Here is a 21,505-nt window from a genome sequence, read left to right as displayed (position 1 = left end):
TAATTACTGATAAAAAAGCAAAAGAGTAAAGTAAGGACATAGTGAACACAGGCGCAAAACGAACACAGAAAACCAATCTTGTTTGTACATGTTAAGTAATGTAGTAACATTTTGTATATACTTTAAAATATAGTAAAATTTTATATATTATTTAGTAAGTAAATCATTATATCGTCCTTTAACTGTCCACTGCTGAAAATAAGCCTCCCCCTTGGAGAGTTTTGCCAGTAGTTGCCGTGCTTGGCAGGTGGATTGGCAAGTACAGTTAGGCTTTGGAGATGTTTTTAGAGGGACGCTGCTGTTCATCCCTCGCTCTCCCTTAGTCGCCTCTTACGACACCCACGAGAAAGGAAGGGGTAACCTATTCTATGCCGGGATCACAAGGATAATCAGTAAGTGGATAATTTGTAAAAATTCGTAAATATTTATTATGTACTTGTATCTATATCCTGCATATTTTCGCACCGCACAGCTCTGTTGAAGAATGTCTTTTTCGTTTATGTTTTATAATAGTCATACTAATAGACATATATTTTATTTTCCTTGCTATTAAACCTTTTTATTATTGTATTGTAAATTTTATTTTCTAAATATAATTAAGCCAATTCAACGTTTTAAAACAAATATTTATTTAATAAATAACATAAATACTAGGAAGTGAACCATATTCCGCAATAGCTCTCTATATTTACTTTTATCTGAACTTTTGCATAGCATTTTTCTCATAGCTCAGTATATAAGGAGTGAAAAGTTAAATATAGTCTTCATAATATAATTTAGTCACTACAAAATATATCTCATCTACGTAATGTTAATAATATATGTGATTAACAGTGAAATTTTAGTATTTACTTTGAAGTGTTTTATGGTTAAGACAGCAAAGTATTTAGTTACTTAAAATCGACTATAAGGTTATTAAATTAATTCCTTAACATTAGTTAATTATTTTCAATTATATGAGCATGTAAGCAATAACTTACCGATTCATTGTCAAAGAAACGTAAAATAGGATTGCGCAACAGTAATATTTGATAGCAACCATAAAATAATACATACATATTAGATGTCACGATCCCTATTACATTTAAGAAAATGGAAGTCTGTCATTATTTATACATATGCACGTTGTAATAAGCTACAAATATAAAACTGTTCAATGAGCGTTTAGCCAGTATTATAATAATGCTTAGTGGAAAATAATATTATAACACTTATTTGATTTTTTTACAAAGTTACGGACTTAATCAAAATTTCAAAAGCAAGAAATAAATTATAAACCGAATTAGAATTAGCAACAACATAAATACAGTTGTCAAAGAATATTGTGCTGTAACAAAAAAAATCAACTGCCATATAAAAAATAAGCAATCGATATACGCAACGCAATCGCAACCATAGCCATTTTGCACGTTCTATTTCTTATTGACACAATAAAATTTTCGTCTAATAGGTTAATTTTTCAGAATGTAGTTTTCCTTACGTAGTAGTTTACTGTTACTTTTTACAACTTTCTGAAACGGCTTATTTATCTTTAACTACTAATTTGCCCAAAATTATGATAGCAATAGACATAGGTTATGTTTAGAAACCTTAACTTTACCTTTACTTTACCAGAGGGAGACTTTGTACAAAAGTCGATTGCTTGGGTACCTTTGTCCCATTTGTGTTTCTACCGTGAAGCAGTTGTGTTTGCATGGCTGTGTTTCGGTTTGAAGGGTGGGATATGGCGTGAATTTACAGGGTACAGAGGAATAACACCTGAGTCCTCAGAAATGGCAACGCATGGGGGGTATCATGGGCGAAACAGTATACTCTGTTAAGTCTATGGTACTGCTCATGTCTATAGGCGACGGTTACCACTTTCTATCAGGTGGGCCGTCAGCTTGTTTGCCATTCTAAGTTGTATAAAAAAATATCTCGCATATCAATGATGTTGGAAAACTTCGTCATCATCAGTTTGTTTCATCCTTCGGTGTAATATTTTAACAAGAATAATTGGAACGTCTCATTTAAGTAGTCGCTCCCACTTGTCACTTACACAACATATTTTATCTGACAACATGCATCAACAGCGCACATTAGTCGTCGCTACACCAGTTTACTTAAGATGCCTATCTCTGACGACATGCTTTTTGAGGACAGTCGCGTTCGAAACATAATAAATGTAATACAGTATGGCATCCAATGTATGTACATGTAATAATACAATATGATTATATAAATAACCTACTAACTACTTAATAAAACAGAATACATCTGAACTATTTGATCCAGTATGTTCAATTGTTCACTTTTTGTTCACTCAGTTTTTAGTTACAGTCTATAGTTAGTATTGATAAACGTAAGCTAAACTAAAAAATACCAAAGGTACTGAAAAATATCATGTTACAGAAATTCACGTAATACTACTAAGTAAATACTAAAATTCATGGTGATAAATTTAAAATAAATAAATAACAGATTTTCTCTATCTGGTTAATCCATAATAACTAATCAATATCACACCACTTAGCATAAGTTACTTTTTATATGCCATTACTTAGTTAGGTGGTTTGATATAGGGATATTTAAAGTATTTCTTTTCTTGTATTAGTGCATTATGCCTTGGAAGTTCTTGGGATTCTTGGGATGAAAAAAGTGGTTATATTTTCTTATTCAGGCACTGGATGGTGATAATACTACTCTACCACTACTATTTACTAATCATCATCATCTTCCTTTCCTTATCCCAATTATTACTCCCAACTACTTGGGCTAATATAATGGTAGTACCATTATATTATCCCAACTACTACTAATAAATGTTAAGGGATTCTATCCATTTATTTATATAATATAGCATTACGGTTCATAGCAACTGGAAGAATCTTCGAAGAAAAAACCTCATAGATAACTGTTAAAAATAATAAAGAAAATAATGCTTCATTGTCAATTTTCTGTTACTAACTCCTAAAATATAAGTCTAAAAGCTATTATAAACCTACAAAGATATTGTCGTTTATAAAAAAGAAGCACATTGTCACTGTTTATCTAATGACCTCGGAAATGTCTTAAGGTATGTTATATTTTTTAATTATAGAATTATTATAATTTTAGTAAAAGAATCTTGTCGAAATTATACCTAATACGTCTAAAACATTAATAGACTATTAAACCCATTTAACTTTATATTATAAAAATAATTGGGTTCTATGCATTACAATTATTTTTGCAGTAATATCAATCTTTCTTAATTTAATCTCATAATAAAATTATTCCATTTAAGCAAGTTAACAATAACCGTTATAAAATAGTCTTTACTGCATGATTGTACTTATCACAATGGAAACTAAGGAGCTAGAAAACCAGTTCAACTCACAATTCATATGAATATCATTTAACCTAATGCACCTAACAAAGCAAATGTTATTGGTTTAATTTAGTAATGAATAAGAACCTAATGAGGCATATTTGTTACATAATTATAGTGTGTTTGTTATATAAGTGCCAAGAACCACACAATTTTTATTGTTTTATCTAGTATTAAAAAAATAAGATGGAACATTCAAGTAGTTAACATAAATTAAGTTAAAATTTATATAAATTACAGAAATAATGTTCTCTACTCACCATCGTCCTCAGTTTATATAATGGAAAACAATTCCACTGGAATGAAAATATAGTGAAAAGGAATGGATAGCCTATTTTATGCTGGGATCACACGGCCAATATTATTAACATCATAAAAAAATTATATATCTAATATTATAAAATTTGTTTCTATACTGAATAATTTTTATCTATTACATCTAATTAATTTTACTTTTATTTTTTATATTTGAATATACATATCAAAGATTGCCATTATAAGATCTATACTACTAATATCCACTAATATTGCATTAAAAAAAATATCTTAACGATATCTGTTTGCCTGGTTATATGGATATCGATAAATCAATTTTATATGTGAGTTTTCTGGGTACGTAACCTTGAACAAGAACGTACGACTATAGATAGGTACCTGTACACTTACATAATAAATAGTCACAGATACAAAACTCGGCCTCCCACCATACCCATACCGCCGTCTGACTACAATAGAACATGTCAGATTAAAAGATGAATGATTCGAATTTCGGCGTCCTGCCAGCTTGCCTTTACCTGAGATAAAATACCTCTGTAGCCAACAACCGAATGTTCGATTTTTAAAACGCCAATCGAATAGAATTCTCATAAACACATTTTTTAATTAAGCTGTACGCAGAATTCAAAATGGCGGATCATGAATTCATCAATGCCATTGCTAATTATGGCGGGATTGCGTTTATTTAGGATTGAATTGTGCAATAGTAAGACCAATCAGGGCTGCATATTAAAGCTACGAGTGTCGGATATCCGACGTCAAGCTAGCAGTACAGTCAGCGTACAAAAACAAACATTATTATTATAATTAATAATTAAATAAAACTTTTCACATAAATTAATTACAACATTATATACTTTTGTAAAGCTTATAATTAATAAAATAAATAATTAAACAAAACTTTTCCAATCATAAATTAATTACAACATTTACAATGGCATTTAACATGATATACTTTTGTAAAGCTGATAAGGAATGTAAAAAAATATTTCATTTATTTCGGTTTCGTGATTGAATAATAGTTTAAATAAATTTTAATTGGAATGTAAACAAAATAGTGCCTTATCTACTTAAGCTTCCAATAGCACTCATCAAGCCTCGAGCATCTTATGTCCACCTTCGTTTCTGACTGTACCAGCGCAATTCCGAACAATGGTTGCTAATAATAAGGGACGTCGTATTTACGAGCATATTTAATTATACAGTGTAAGAAATTTAAGTAAATAACGAAAATAAGATTATGAGTAAATTAAATTAAAAAAATATTAAAAAAATATATATTATGACAATTAGAGTGCCCTTCGAGTTGAGACGAGTCAGCCCTATTGTGCTCAGACCTCCTATGATTATTTCAATTCCTTGCACTTCCAGAAATCTCCTTTTTAAGTTAGATTTTATGGTCTCTAGATGAAATGAATCAGCCATTCACCCTATAAATCTAATTTACGATATTCGGAAATACTCATAGCCTTGGAATTATGAGAGGGTTATAATTCATTTTAAAGCAGTTCTACTCAAAAACTTATATTCAATGCTTAAGTTCGCTAGTATTCATAATTTAATAAATGAGGTATTTTCTAAAAAAATAATATAAAAAATTTATTCTTTGCGATAAAATGAAATAGTTAAATATTACTTACTCATTAAAGTAAAAACACTTCAAATCTTTCAATTAAAATTGTTTTTATATATCTATGTCCACAATTTTAGTTAAATGTCGGTCTTGCGAAACGACGTTTACGATTTTAGGTTGTTATCAATTCTGAATGTCTCTTTTTGTTTTAAAACTTACATCTTTTACTATATTTAGACGTTTTATTGCCATAGAGACCTCAGACTCGTTAACTTTTATTTTAAATATATGATTATTTGTAATAGGAACATATTTAGAATTAATTTTTTAAATTGTTCTTTTTATTATGATATACAAATTTATATTGATTTTAGAAAATCAATGAAATACAATTATGACTGATAAAATAATTAGTCTTATTAAACCATCTTTAAAATTACTAAATAAAAATCTCTCTATAATGTAAACCATTTGGTCAACATTGTACAGTCATCTAAAATCTCTTGCCATTGAATGTTATCAAGCTCTGATATAATAGAGGTATAGTTTGCTTTATAGTAATTGTGATCAGTACGCACATTTGGATGCAGACTACTTGAGTTTTCACTATAATCAATAGGAAGAGTTAATAAATTTGATCTAGCTTATACGTTTGTTTTCTGTGTTGCATTTTGTTTTCATTATGATTAAACTTTTTAAAATCAATCAGCGAAAAGCCTAGAGTTCTTTCAAAATTTTTAGGAGTTGTATATGTATTATTATCATTTAATGTCCATTTTATAAAATTTAGATTAAAGTCACCCAATATTATAACATTATCAGTATATTCATTATATCTACATTATCTAAGAATAGTTGTTGTTTTACTAGATAAATATAATACATTACGACCATTAATAGTTTATTGCCAGTACTCATTATCTTTTACTAAATTTCTGTAATGATTTTGTAATTATTTATAATATTTTTAAGTGTCTCAGTCTTCGTTCTTATTCCACCTACATTTTGGTAATAAATATCGAATTTTAAGCCGTATTTCCAAAACTTTTGCTGTACTCAGGTGGATACATAATTATTTTATAAATTTTAGGCTATCTTTGTTGCGAATGAGTATAAATTCGCTGAATTTTTATCTTTGCGTGTAAAGATACGGCCATTTCGAATTTGATTTAAATTCACGTTTTATTTATTTCATCTCCTTCGCTTTAATACGCGCTGCAGCATGAAGCGATTTATTTTCGGGTGACAAATGTTCACTCACATATATCGGAACTCGTGCATCCTCAAAACCTACATGGAAAGAATTTAATTTATCCTTTGAATTTTTCTTATTATATTGAACGACTGCAGCCAAAACTTCGTCACGTTGCCGGGACGAACGTAATTTAGCATTATAGTTCGGGGTCTGAATTACGCGTTGTATGTCATCAACATTAATGGGAGCACCAACGACTTTAACCAATTTTTCCAGTATTTGGGGCAAATTTTCTGTTTTTCGTTCAGGTATTCCATTTATTTCTATGTTAGACTCTCTCATACTTTGCTCAACTTGGTTTAGGCGCGTGGATAAGTCTAACATTGCTGATTGCAGTTTAAAATTATCGTTTTGAAGATCATTGTTTTTTGTTCTAGTGTCGCTTTAATTTCCTCATATTTCTGGTTGTAGAAAGTTATAGAATCATTAACCTGATCATTAATCGATCTTAATTTTGTTACCATTTTTTATATAGATAGTTTATTCTCAGTTATGAAATTATTGCAATGTTTTTTTGTAAACATATGTATTTTTATTTTTTATAAGCAATGTTTTTTTAAACATATGTTTTTTAGAAAAGGTTTATTTATTTACTCTTTGTTGCACAGTAATATTTGTAGATATGGTGTAACAAATTTAATACCGTATCTTTCAGCTAACCATTAGGCAAATGTAGAATGCGTTTGAGGGCAATGGTGGCAAACATACATTACACAAAAATTATATAAATCCAAACTCCTTGTTTTCTAATATTCAGTTACAATATCACTATATTGATAATTGGTATACAAAAAAACAGTTGTGACATATGTTAAAGTTTAAGTTATTGAACACTTTCACAAATTCTGAATAGCTATAGCAGTAATAAAACTTGTATTATATCTTTACTAATGTCCGCGGAAATGGTAATCTAACACTTTTTATAATTATCAATTGGTATATAGGTTTACAATATTTTTATTATAACCTTACATAGCTATAAGCCATTACTAAATTCAACCCACACAGTACTGGTGACCTAAATTCGCGTGCGCCTGCGCACCCGGCGCCCGCCAATCATATACCGCCATTCAAATCATGAGCCGGCGCCAACCCTAGTACTTCAGTGCAATAGTATAAATTATATCTTAGGTCATATATAACAAATGATACCTATCAATTTAATTATCAAAAATTTGCTAGATATTATTATGGATGTTTGGTACTATTATATAGAGTAGGAGTAGCCAACGGTCGATCACGAATATATATCCAGTCGAAGGTGGCAAGGCAAAAAAATAAAATTTTTTGCTAATCTAGCAGAAGATGCTCAGCCGCAATACTCACACTAATATAAATAAGTAGTTACTAAGAATAATTTTCAGTTTTATGTTTTTCCTCGTAATAAAATAAAAAATTATAAATTACACTGTAAAGTATAATACTGCTTAGGGTATTGTGCCATTATAAATCTATGCTCGTACTAAAAAAAACGAAGTGTTGTTACAGTGTTCAAGTTTAGACATGAGAACCGTTTCTGTTAAACAACCGACAAAGCCGTTTAAACGAATCCTTACTTCAACCGCAATGGCGGATTAAGCTGGTCGTAAACTGTGCAAGAGAAACAAGACACCTTTTAGTTAACAACGTTTAACGTTAGAAAAATATAATGCAAAGAATTATATACATTTACTTATATTTTCACAGTGCAATAAAGTTCAACAATAACTTGACTATTTCATAATATTTTTATTATTATTATATATTTATATAGTTTCATCTATGTAATAATATTATTATATAGATGAAAATATATAACATAAAAACAATACCGTTATTAAACTAGTGAATGCACCGAGACCTCACTCGTGCGATTATATTCGCGTAGGAGTTATATTAGCAAGATTTTTTTTATTTTCAATATTTTTTATATTTTATTTATTTTTTTAGGTCAAACATTTCAAGCTGAAGTATGACCAGTTTCTCTAACTAATTTTGCTAAAATTTTGCATACATATTAAGTTCTGATAACAATATAATATGCAGTTATTTTATCAATTCTGTTAGTATAGATAATGGTAACGAGTAAGTAAATAAATTACATTAATTTAAAATGGTCGTAACCACAACATGTTGAATTATATTGTAAAATTCTGTTTTTAAATAGACTTATTTTCATATTCGAGAATAATCGAATATGAATAAAAGTAGTTATCACGTATTATTTTAATGCTTTGTTACACAATTTCTGTCCTGGCATTTTTTATGAATTATTATCTTTAATTTACAAAATATCTACTATAAAGCATTTCTTTCTCATAGATATCTTAATTAAATGGACCAAGTCAATGTTGAATATAATAAATGAAATAAAAAAAATAAGTCACAAGTAATATTAAAAATATTATAATGCAAATTTAATTTCCTTCTTTTTTTTATACTTAGAATGGCAAACAAGCTGACGGCCCACCTGATGGAAAGTGGTAACCGTCGCCTATAGACATGAGCAGTACCATGGACATAACAGAGTATACTGTATCTTTTGGTGCATTAATAGCCCAATCAATCTTCATAAAATTTAGTACACACATACTACCTATAAAGAAGGGCATACGCAACTGTATGACGACCGCGCAGATAAAGTTAAAAACATATATATATATATATATATATATATATATATAGATCATCTTCGAAAAAAGATTTGTCAATTCTGCATCTATTTTATGTTAGTCATTGGAATCAAGGAATAAGTGATTGGTATATCATACATTTTTTGGTTACATTTAGGGTAATAACATAAAATTAGATAATGTAAGATTAAATAGACTTATAGAAACCTGGAAAGTATTGAAAGTATTCTTCGGAATTCATATTAACTTTAATAAAAATAAAACAACTTTACAAACCTTCACAATATGAGATTTCGTCGCTCGAGGGATGAGCGAACCTTTTAAAAGCTTTTCTGAAGCGGCACAAGGCATTAAGCCGAGCGGAGTGCAGATAAAAGTGGTAACATCCTCCGGACGATATGTTGACCATAAATACATTTATCTAGACTGCTTTTGTTGTTCTGATAAATAGGTCGTTTGCCTAGTGTAACATTTTTAAAATTAGGATTTTGGAATAACTTTTTTAACATTAAAATATATACATATAATATATAGTATTTAGTTAGTAAGTTACAAAAGACTTATCATGACGACAGAAACATTTTATCATATTAAATATATAATAATAATGTTCAATAAAATAATTTCCCACAATGTATATAAAACTACATAGATATAAGATTTTCCGTTGATTTAATTTATTAAAATATAAGCAATTTAGCTCGGAGCCTTCAACATGCCATGTAAATATGTTACTCGCATTAAAACATAATTTGATCACATGTTTAATGTTGTTTCACAAAATATTCACAGCGGTACGACCCTTGTCACACATCGTTCTCCCACACATTTGTCCGGATGCAACTTTACAAACGAAATTAGGATGACTTTTTTGGCAAAAACCTCGTTTGCGCATGTTTCACTCTTAGATTAATTGATAATCTAGATACAGGTGGGCAGAGTAAAAGAGAAAAAATATAATAACATATATGTTACAGTAAGAGAGAAAAGTAGGAGATTTATTTACATAATATAAGCTTAAAGCGATTTGACAGAAGTATGGACAAAATAAATTATTATTATTTTTAAATTTTTAAGTATAATTAGTTTTTAATGATTATAGTTAGTTGGACTTGAATTTGTTGTTCCTGTATAAAACATAAATTAGGGGGAAAAACTACAAAATTGCACATTTTTCACTTAATTACGCTGTAAACATTTAATCCTTTAAACGTCTTATCATTATAATAGTCATTCAATGTTCACTGATAAACATAGGTCTCCTTTTATTGGGGAGTTTTGCCAGTAGTTGCTATGCTTGACAAATGTGTTGGTAACTGCAGTTATGCTTTGGCAATATCTTTAAACGCAAAATTATAGAATTATTAAAAATATTTTATACAATAATTGATAAAAAATATATAATCCAAATAAAGTTCTGAACGTCCACGATTCGACATTAAAATTATAACAAATACATAAATTTATGCTAATTTTGCAACTTTAATTCCATATAAATTCAGATCTCTAATATATACACATTTACAAAATACGCACACAGGAATAACTATTTCCTTGTCTTATTTTTGTAATTGCATTGCCAGACAGTCAATAGGTAGTACTTTATACTACCTAATTATATCTATGGTTTCACTGTAAATTATGTACCTGTACTAATATTATCATTATTTAAATTCCTTAATTTTAAGGTTTTTTTTTTTTATAATTGCACAAATAAGACTTAATTAGTAAGTGTAGTAAGAACTCATCAGTTTTATATATTAATTTATTATATAAAAATTATTGAAAGTATAATATTTGTTAGTTGTGCAATATTAATTATACCTTAATTAGATGTCACACAAACATGGTATATTTACATTTATGTATTTAATATTATTATTCCAAAAAAAGACTAACTTCACAGTAAAAACCTCAAGACCAAACATTTTTATCACCAAACGTTAATATAACCAAATGTTAAAATTATCATCAAACTTCAATTATTATTTTTTCGTTCATATCAGTTTTTATATCTAATAAATAAATAATCAAATAATTATATTGTTCAACATCATTTCTAAGAAAAGATTTAAAATGGTGACAGAAGAAATATACATTTAACTAAATGCAGTATCGTTTTCTATTTAAATAGTTTAGTGAAACGACCCACGAATATTTTCTCATTCTGTCTACAACTAATTTTAGAGGTCGTCGACACTTTTCTGACAACGACGTGCGACGACACATTTTTGCAATAAATTGCGCCTCGCGTGTCACACCTATGATGTCACAGTTTGTCAGCCGTGGTCTATCTTTAAATAATAATATTTACATGAACACATAGCGTACTTTATAACGTCTTCTACAAGATCCTGTTTAAAAGGTTTTTTTCTTTTACAAATATTTCATTAATTGTAAATAATTATGTAGTAATGCTAACTATATAGTAAAAATAAGAATATATTATATCACTAATAGTTTTATGTATTTATACGAGTATAAAGTAAATATAAATAATATTTTAACTCGAAATAAAAATGAGGAGGCAAAAGTACACAACAAAAGAAGTAACATTTAAAATAATTTAAAATAATAATACCCTATACGAAATCTCCTTAGTTACGTAATGCTTAGGGTCCTTATGGATGGATACAAGAAATAACTGACTGGTAATTAACGCGCAGCCTAAACTAATCAATGTAGTAATAAAAATATATAAGAATATTCTATAGAATGACAACTGAGAAAGGATTTTTTGAAAATTTTATAATAATCTGAGATAAGTAGTACAGAAGTTTTCTTCTTATTTATAAATTGTCTAAGTTTCTTTATGAATTTAATAATATCATTACTAATTGAGGAAATAAAATCTTTTTTTTTTTGTGTAATCTACGAGTATCACATGAGGGTTATCACACTACAGAGAATGAAATGAAACACAGTTACGAAAATAATCCCATCTAAGAAGCAATAACAAAAACCCCTTCAATCCGGAAATACATTCTTAGACCCGATAATATATGAGTGTCGCTTAAGCAAAAGTAACTTCGATATTTCAAGCCACAGTTAACTTATTGGCTGTTATTAATAACGCGCCTTTCCTAACTTAATCTGACTTGAAAGGCATTGAGTTGCACGTCGCGTAGGCAATGTATTGTTCAGACAGCAGAATAGAATACCTTTAACCGGCTTGTTCCTACACTGTGTACATATAAAAACTTGTACTGTTTCAGATTCTTGTTTTGTCACCAGTCAAGAGTTGTAATCGACGCATCCTTTTTAAGTAATAGATTGCAGTACACGTATTAAATTTCCAATAACCATTATAAGTTGTCAATATAGGTACGGTCGAAACACAATAGTCTAACCCTCTAAATACCTTATTTGAATTGAATGTGGTAATGATAAATATTACTTACAACCTATGTGAGAGGGAGTGTCCCGACCATTCCTGTTCCAAATTATAAATGTTAAAATTTATACACGAGTAAACTGTTTTGAATAAATTAAACGCAGTTATGGACAAAAAGCAGTCTGCATATAGTTATTTTAAGGTATTTTATTTTAAGTTGTTTTTACTAATAATGCATTATTAATATAAAATATTTTTCATTTTTAGTTTATAAGTACACGTAACGTAGGTACTTTATTTATCTAATTATTCAATTTATTTCCATATATTGTAAATGGGTAAAAGTGTATTATTACAAAATTACAAAATTTATACCCTTAGCGTTAGCTATGGTAAATAAAATGTATTTTGTATTTATATTCATTCATCGACTTCTATACTCATATAAACCTTCAATTAATTTAAAATAGGAATCTGTATTCTTAAGTGGTTTCCAATTTGTTCTCATGTCAATATGCTTCATTCTTTTTTCTTTTCCCTAATTACACGTATGATATGTGAGTAAAAATATAAACCCAGGTAAATATTACGGGCAGAGCATTAAATCAAAATACTATGGACAATATATTATTCCATATATAGACTGTCTATTTATTAATACAATAATATGTGAATGCAATTATATAATTCAACAAAGTATTAGATTGTAAAAACATTTGAAAATACTTAAGTCCAATCATTACTCGTTAGCTAGAACCGTCAAAGTATCTCTTGAGTTAGCGCTGTGTCATTGCTCAAGGTAAATAGAACACAGAGCGTATGAGTAGAGTTGATACTATAAATAAAATGTGGTAGGTGCAAGTTTAAAACATACCCGTTTCGAAAGTTTCTTAATAACAAAATTATTATTATTATTTTATATTTCTATCATATTCATTTTTCTAAGTTATTACTCTATTATTTTTGGCGTTAACTGTCCACTGCTGAATATAGGTCTTCCCCATAAGAGGAGTTTAGCCAGTGGTTGCCAAGTTATTACTTGCTGCATACTTAATATACACAACTCACAAATTTATTTCATATTATCTGATTAACCACTTATTTTCACATAATAACTGTACTTGGTGTTTGTAGTATTTTATCACTACTGAATTTTTATTTTGGTATAAAATCGCAAAGATAACTTAGATCTTCTACTTTTAATTTAAAAAATTTCCCTTGTAGGGACAACTAATTCGGCCATTCTTATTAAACTGGCTTTATCCTAGACCATATTCTTGCTGACACCTTATCTTTATCCCTTCCATGTAGTTTCTCAGTCCTCTCATTCTTCTTTTGTCTTCTATCTTTCAAGCTAATAATAATTCAGATTAAATTCTATAAATCTTTGCTATATCGATATACCTATCTAATAATGTAACAAACACTTATAACTTTATATTGTATTTCATTTTTCATCTTGAAAAATGTAACAAAATTAACATTAATAAACTTCTAATGTCCATATAAATTTATATTCCATAAAAATTTACACATTGCGGCGTGTCTTTATTTCTTTCACCTCCACGTTTTTGTGCAGCACTAGAGAAATACGAACGATTGAGTGGCTATAGGTTGGCGTGTGGGCTGTCGAGGACTATTGTGGCTTTTCTCTTTTTTTCTGCGTACGCCGTCGCCTGCGCCCGCACAGCCGCGCCATACCACACCGTCCCTATGCGGTATTGTCCACCATCCACTAAAATAGCCCGCATTTTAGTATTCCAGCAAATGTAAGAATAAAATAACGTTTGAGTTATAACATTGTACTGAGTTATATGATTTATTGAGACTATATATTGTATTTTATTATGATTGACTGCACCAATATGAATATAAAGTGAAGAAAGAATAATACATTAAAATCATGTCTTATCAATACAATATACTACCAATACAACTACTCAATACTGTAAGTATATTATAAAATTTATTTCTTTTCAATGATGGTATAACAACTGTTTTGTTGATATTTATGCTTTAAAATTATATTTTTATCCTTAATGTTTAAACCGATGCTTAATATGTCTTATATAGCGAATAATACTCGTAAATATAATATCGAAGAAACTTTGAAAATTTTAAAAGCATTAGAAAGTTTTAGAACTATATCCGCATCTACAATGTAAATTTTTAAAGCACGGTTTTTGAAGTATTATTTTTTTTTTTTTGTTGGCAATGTGTATAGTTTTGACGCATTTACATAATTTTACGATAAACAACCGTACAATAAAAATTCACGTAGGAACTCGAGAATATTTCTCAGTGAACCACATTCTTTACAAGTCTATCTGAAAACCTGCGGAGCTTGCGACGAGAAATCTAAGTCAGTGGAACATTTATGTGTATCTGCGACTTATTAGTAAGTAATTAAATAAGCCTTAGCAAAAGGCATTTCTAATACTGAAATATTATAAATACATCAAAGCAAAAGTTATTATAAAGCTAAAGGTTAAAATTTATATTTAACAAGGCATAGATTATAATAATTTTTATTGCCAAAGTGCAAAAAAATTTGTCTTGACTCTAAATAAAATCAAAAGTAAAATCAAAATGAACCTTTTTATGTATAATACGAATTTCATACAGTTTCACTTACATACAGACTTACTTTAAAATACAGGTTATTGAATTTAAAACATAAAAGACGTTCCAGAAAAACAATGCCCTGCACAGCCCTAACTGCGAGTATACCCTATAAATTACAAAAGGATCGACAATCCATCTAGTGAGCACAGAACAAATAAAAATATTACAATAGCGCATAGAAAAAAAACTGCAGTACAATTTAAGTTTTACTCGTTGGAACCAGCTAAAAAATAATTAAAACCGTAACACATTTTGATAATTTTACTAAAGTTTTTCACTCAGTTCACAAGTTGCATATAATCTGTACAATAAATTCTAGATAATTAGATTTAAAGACAAACTTGCTGTCCCCAAGTATCGTTTAGAAAAAGTTAATAGGTCTTTTATGGGAATAGGTATAAAAATTTACAATAAGATACCAAAGGATATGTTGGAATTACCCTTAAATAAATTCAAAACATCTGTTAAATCATATTTACTGAGCAAAGCCTATTACTCACTAAACGATTACTTGAATGACGAGTGTGCATGGCAATAGTTGTTCATGCACTGAATTTTCATTTAATGTTAGACATAGACACCTATATAAATATACATTGTAAATAAACTGGCTTTAAAAAAAAGTAATTCAATTGAGTTTCTTGCCAGTTCTTCTCAATTGGATCTATATACCGAACTGGACGGTAGGGAAAAAAATAAAATTATAATGTAAAAATTTGACGTTCATAAGCGGCTAAAATGTCCTACATGAATAAATGATTTTTGAATTTTGAATTTTTTTGAATTTTGAATTTTAGTGCCATATTTCATTGCATTGTCTGTATTGAGGTACCAATAAAGTGCAAGCTAATGCGCTGGTCAGGCCGTAAAAATTGCCTCGACCGCACAAGGTAAGATAGCTAGTATCTGAGCGATTATTCAAGGGGACATCGGACGAATAAAGCGCATCCTTATCTCGTGTTTAGTTGTTGTCGTAAACATGAGCATAGCATACGTTAAGAGAAGCTGTCTTCAGTGTGCCTAATGTACAAAACACTTATATAGTAATAATAGTTGTATCCTATAACTTGGTCCGCGTGAATTAGGATAACGCTCGCTCATATTAATACACAAAACACAAATATGATAATAATCCATATGACTATCACATAAATCAGACATTTATAATATTAATAGATTGAATACAAGTAGGAAATATATATATATATATAATATATATATATATATATATATATATATATATATATATATATATATATATATATATATATATATATATATATATATATATATATATAACTTCACTCCAAGTTCCCTGGCTGGTAGTAGGCAGCATATCTTCTATAAAGATATAACAATATTATTTTTAACACTTACGTAAATTTTTTAACGAAGTTTATATATACGTATAAGGGAAATTTTATTAAATAAAAATTCTTTGTAGTCGTAATTTCAATAGAATCAAAGGGTGAACTTACTTACAGGCTTGGGAGAACTTATCTCCATTGTTGTCTAAACTAAAAAAAAAAAATACAGTGTGCTTTGCGGGCTATCTTCAACGACTCAGAAGACATCAGTAGCTAAGAGGAGAGTACTTCACAGTCAACTTTAATGACACTAGATACAGCCACTCATTTCCGACAGTACTATTATCTGTTGCAACTGCTATCTCAACTGCTGATTTTATTAGATTTTATCTGGCTTCAGTAGATAAAATAAGAGATTCAATTATCTATAATTTTTTTCGCATGTTCAGCTTATAATTTTTAAATTCTAAACTATTTTTCTCATTTCTGTAGTAATTTCATACTAATTTCGTTAAGATTTTACATTTTTTAATCCTATATTATTAGCCTGTCATGTTTTCAAATTAAGAGTAGTAATACAATTGTTATTGTATAAAAATATTATAGATGATTTTTTGTCATTTGTGCTACTTTATTATGTACTTTTATGATACCTTGTCTAATTGAAATATTACAGTTTTCAAATTATAATAACTACACCTAGTTTACTAACCAATAACTTCATGACGCTTCTATATAGCCTTTGGTCGAATACAGTTACCTAAATTAAAGTTTAATTAATAGCATGGAAGTAATTACCTTCCAACGGCATGGTGCAACAGAGCTTTGGAGAAATTTTAACTATGCATGTTGGTGAACATGATAAAATCAATTTTGTACTTTACTGTCGAATGTCATAATAAATACTGTTATATAGCTTTCATTTCCAGCATTTTATAGTAATAACTACTGTTGCGTCGTTTATCCAAAAACATGTCTTAACGACCATATTTTTAGATCAAAATTGAGTTAAGTAAATGTATTAATATGGCCGCTTAACCTTTCTCATGTTTCGTGGACAGTATTTATTTTTGTGTGAGTCCAAATTCTTGTTAGAATCGAGTGGTGAGAAGGAACTGGTTTTTGAATTGTATCTCGTTTAAATATGTAGATAGTAACGCCCCCGAGGTGATCACTAGTTGTTATGAAGCATTTTATGTTTACCTCGTTTTACGTATCATATGATATTTTATATATATCGTTCAAGAATATTTGTTTTGATTCCTTTTTTACAACTTTCCTGTTCGAGATGTTATTCATATATGTACTCATGAAACCTGTAATAATAGTACTCGTATATGCATAACTCTCAGGTAAACATATCGTTTTTAGTTTTATTGTGACTATGAGAGTATCTTTTCAAATATTTAATTTATAATGATATGTAAAAAAATTATGTATATATTATAAATCTTTTAAACTTTGCAGTAATAACATTTGTTAATTGAACTAAAGTTATAAATAACACTGATACTTTCACAAGTATGATGTATTCTTAAGAAATAAAATACGCAATTTAGTAAAATTTAAAGCTAGTAGATATTTACTAAAAATGCTTACATATTACGAATATGTTACATAGTATATATATTACACAAAAATGTAAAACGATTTCTAGTGTAGATAGTATATAGCCCTTGATTTTGTACAATCACGATAAGATCTATCTTAACAAGTTTATTATTAAACAACTTTGTCGCAGGTATCCACTTTTTATAAATTATAAAGTGCTACATAACATTCAGGATCGATTTAAATTTACACTGAACATGACCACTGTTTATTTCATTTCCAACAAGAACCTAATGTAGGTTCTTGTTAATGCTAAGAGGTTTTTCATTTTTATCATAACCTATTATTCTACGTGTTTTCTTTGAGTTAAGCCATAATTTAATAAACAATATAAAATATTAAATTGTATTATGAACACGATGTATTGATGGGTATGATCCTTAACATCGATCAGTATGCAGGCCTCACATGGCAGTGAGAACGAATTAAGGGCAACATGTTGTGATCCAACAGAGAACAATAGAGACTGTGCGACACAAAAACCAGTATGCAAGCACAAAATACAAGAACGTACCTCTGAGCGCGACTTGCCTCCAAGTATTAATTACTGATTGTAGGGTGACAACGTATTGAAAATGATATTAATTTATTTTCTTACTCCCTTTATAATTATTTTGACCGCTATAGACAAGTGATATGAAGGATCCAATCAGTATGAGATGTATGCAATTACGAAAGTCAAATTGAATAATTTTAATAGTAAATTAAATTTTTAAATACGCAATATTTAAAATTTTGTCGTCCCAAAAATTAAGTGTAATCATGGTTTGCCTAATTAACGAAAAACTGTCGCTGAATCAAGGCTCCCAAAAAGGATAGCCGAATATACGCCTGCATTGGCCGTTGTGAATCTCAAAAAACCGTTTAAAAATCACTCGCTCCGCCTACCGTCCGCCCAGCGACTCCTGCGCACTTATGATTTATCGTTGCAAGGACAACCCGCCCCTCACATTAACTACCCCGGTTCCGTACCACTAATTATGTAAGTACGCGCTCACAAAATCTTAAAACGCATTTTTGATTTTGTCATCGGAAGCTCGAATCGGTACATAATTGAATTCGATACGGGATATTTTGTCTTAGTCGTTAAAACGATCGATCGCGTGCACGCCTGTACGCACGTCTGATTCGCTATAATTACAAAATTGACCTTTTATTGTATACAGTCGCTCGTTTAAAACATGTGTATATCGAAAAAAAACGTTAGATATCATTAAGAAGATAGATCCCGTTTAAATTAGACTATGTAAATAAATGTACTAAATATAGAATTTTTATATTTTTGTTTACTGTTTACTGTACTCTTATAAAGGAGATAATAAAAATACAACGAAATTTTACATTAAAATAAAGTTTATTTAAAAATTAAGCAACAAATTTATACGAAAAAATATTTTATAATGAACGTGGGAAAAGCTAAAAAGATATAAAGTGCTGAATAGAAGCAAGTGACAGTATGTTGTTTCTGTCTATTCCAAAAGAAAAAAAAATGTGAATAAAAGACACGCATGTTATTTTCATTATCACTTCAATTCATAACATTATTAAAACAAAATATTTAGATAAATACTGGTAATTATGTATCTATCTCTGCATATAAACTGAGCAGTTACGTAACCTTTTTAGTAGTAAAGAGCCAAAAATTTTTAGAATTTAGTTTTAGAATTAACTCTCTGTTCCTTATAGAAACTTCTTCAGTTTACTATTACTACTATTTTGCATTATAATGGCTTTAGGGAACATGTGGAAACTCTTTTAAAAGTATTACTATATGGCAGTGCGACTTCCAAAAGAGGAAGTAATTTTTTTGTGTATATTATAATATGATTATTCTGACAATTCACAGAATTTACTCTAATGATGGGTCTATATTGTCAAAATAGAATTTGCTGTTTTGTTTTTTTTATCTGATAAGTAAAATCATAAATTTTGTTGTATCCGAAAACAACCTTGTTAATTACTGATACAATATTACAACTAGATAATTATAAATAATCATAATTACAGACAATATAAAATAGTTACAATATTATCGTTATTTCATTGTCATAAAACATTTCACTATTTTTTAATCATAAAAACGTTCACATTATTATACCTACAAGTTAATTCGCTGGATAATCATCGCATAATTAAAAATAAAATAACACAAATGTACGTACTAAATGCTATTTCTAAAGTAATGTATTGCCAACGAACGTTTTTATGGCAATTGTCTCGGTTCGATTACGTGCGAAGTAAAGTAATATCGTGTTGTTTGCTGCTTTGGCCTCAGATCACGCATCAAGGACGTGAACCGAACGTATCCAGCATAATTTGGTGCTGGACATGGCATGTTCTCACGCCATATTCCTACATATAGCGATAATATGCATCGATACTCACTACAAGCAATATTTAAAGTAGAGATGAGATGAACGTTTGAACGAAAAGCGTTTAAAAAAGTTGTTTGTCAACATAAGCGCACAAGCATGTCTATTAGATCGTTTTTTGTTAGATTATTATTTGTTGACAGATAAGACATCATGTTCATCTTCATGTTAAATTAATTAAAATTTGTGACAATAATAATAATAAGCGATATAAATATACCTTATATTTATCTTTTAAAGTTTATAATGACATATGAAATATTGTTTAAAAATAAAAATTATGCATTTTTTCTTATATATTTATATAAGAAAAAATGCATAATTTTTACTTTTATTAATATTCAACATCTTTATGTAGTATGATAAAAAGTTTTTAAAGTGAAAAGGTCTTTTTATGATGATACTATTTATAAAAAATTTAGAAGTTAAAGTTTATAGATTTTTTAACTTCTTTTTCGATTCCAAATTATAAATAAATTTATTTTCTCTCATACATATATAAATAGGCCGTATGGTCCCGATATATAATAGACCACTCCTTCCCTTCCCATGGGTGACGTAAGAGGCGACTAAGAGAGGGCGAGAAATAGGCAGCAGCGTCCCTCTTAAAACATCTCCAAAACCGAAGTGCGATTGCCAATCCGTCTGTCAAGTATGGCAACTACTGACAAACCCCCTAAAGGGGAAGGCTTATGTTCAACAGTGGACAGTTAAAGTCTGATATGATGATGATGATGATATATATATATATATATATATATATATATATATATATAGGAACCTACAGAAATATTATATTACATTATTTTTTTTTTAATATTTAAGATATTCTTGCTACAATTCATATTTATTGTAAAAAAACGTTGAAGTTCTGTAAATATTAACTAACTGTGTTTACCGACATTTAATTATCAACTGCGATAACTAAAGATTTAAAAATATAATAAAACAGTTACTTTTTGTAATGTGTGTCATATCTTGAATTTTATAATTAAATCTTATGTACAAACTGATTTTAAGTAAGTAAGTAACTTAAGTAAATTAACCTAAATATTTTATTTATTGAATGTTATTTTAAAAATTATATGTGAAATAAAAAAATGATAAACTATAATTAAATAGAGAATAGTACATTACTGCAGCGGCCAGCTACTGAGGTATTGATGAACGAACGTGCAAATGTGGGCCGAG

At 28.8% G+C, this 21,505-nt stretch overlaps 1 protein-coding gene across 1 annotated transcript in view; it reads right to left on the bottom strand.

The window, feature by feature from the left end:
* LOC113512625 (cadherin-related tumor suppressor) overlaps positions 1 to 21,505 on the bottom strand; it is a 135,873-nt gene that overhangs the window by 76,674 nt on the left and 37,694 nt on the right. The window lies entirely within an intron of this gene.

Source organism: Galleria mellonella, unplaced genomic scaffold, assembly GCF_026898425.1.
Source record: "Galleria mellonella isolate WM207_F2 unplaced genomic scaffold, CSIRO_AGI_GalMel_v1 utg64, whole genome shotgun sequence".
Classification (NCBI taxonomy): domain Eukaryota; kingdom Metazoa; phylum Arthropoda; class Insecta; order Lepidoptera; family Pyralidae; genus Galleria; species Galleria mellonella.
This window is presented reverse-complemented; position numbering and strand designations above follow the sequence as displayed.